General features: G+C 58.6%; 1 non-coding gene across 1 annotated transcript; it reads left to right on the top strand.

Moving 5' to 3' along the window:
• Positions 1–210: 210 nt before the first annotated feature.
• On the top strand, positions 211–358 carry LOC132648835 (small nucleolar RNA SNORA48). Its single transcript, XR_009587237.1, has one exon. It is a non-coding gene; the product is annotated as a small nucleolar RNA SNORA48 (small nucleolar RNA).
• Positions 359–1,001: the final 643 nt, after the last annotated feature.

Below are 1,001 nucleotides of genomic sequence, written 5' to 3'. Positions count from 1 at the left end.
TCTGTGGGCAGGGCTTCCTGCTGGGGGGCTGTTGTCTTCTCTCATGCTGTTTCCTGTCTGAGGCCAGGCTCTGAGGAAGCTTCATGAACAAGGGCCAATTGGCCAGCATGGCTGGTGTGTGGCGGAGAGGAACCATGCCACCCACAAGCTGCGTCGTTTCCTCTCTGCATTCCCAGTGACCAGCGGCCCTGCTCCATGTGTCAAAATCTAGACCCCTGTCTGGGCAGTGGGCAAATAGGCACCTTATTGGTGGTGGCGCTCTCACTTCAGTCAGGGGCCGAGAAGACGCTGTCCTTTGTTCGTCCTGGCGTGATGTCTGGCTTGGTGGCCAAAGCTGTCTTATGCCTAGGACTCCTAAGATCAAATCAACTCAAATCCAGGCAGTGCCCCGAGGGAGGAGAAAGCCAGGCAGAGACTGTGGACTGCCATGCCATCCACAGACCTGCCCTTGGTGCATGGCACAGACGGGGGCCGCAGACACTCGCTTGAGGCCACGCCATGCAGCATGGATGTTGCTTAGGGACCCATCAGCCGCTTGTGCAGCCTGCAGCAGGAGCTTCGCAATGTACAGGTGTGTGGTGGTCAGGTGGGAGGGAGAGGGAGAAGGGAAGCTTGAGCATTATGAAGAGAGATGGAACTGGAGACACAAAGGTGCAGAGGAATAGCCTGCTGTGAGGGGCTAGCCCTGCCATCTGGGGCTCACCATGCTGAGGTCCCAGTCTGAGCAGCCACTGAGGGCTGAGCTTCAGCTGAGGACAGCCTCCAGGGACCAGCTGCAAGTCCAGGGGCTGTGCATAACTGCCTTGACCCTCACTGGCTACAGTGCTCAGGAGCCTGGCCCAGTCTCTCACCAGCTGCAGTGCTTGGGAGAGCAGGCCCTGTGCCTCACCCAGGGAGCACAGTGGAGCCATTCCTGGTAGTAGGGGTGTGGATGAGCCTTTGAGGGTGTGAGTGTGGAAGAGCTGACCTTGTCACTCTTCTGCCATCAGGGTGGCATGGGT

The sequence above is a fragment of the Meriones unguiculatus genome, chromosome 17 (genome assembly GCF_030254825.1).
Source record: "Meriones unguiculatus strain TT.TT164.6M chromosome 17, Bangor_MerUng_6.1, whole genome shotgun sequence".
Lineage (NCBI taxonomy): Eukaryota > Metazoa > Chordata > Mammalia > Rodentia > Muridae > Meriones > Meriones unguiculatus.
The sequence above is the reverse complement of the archived record's forward strand: the minus strand, read 5'-3'. Positions and strand labels throughout refer to the sequence as shown.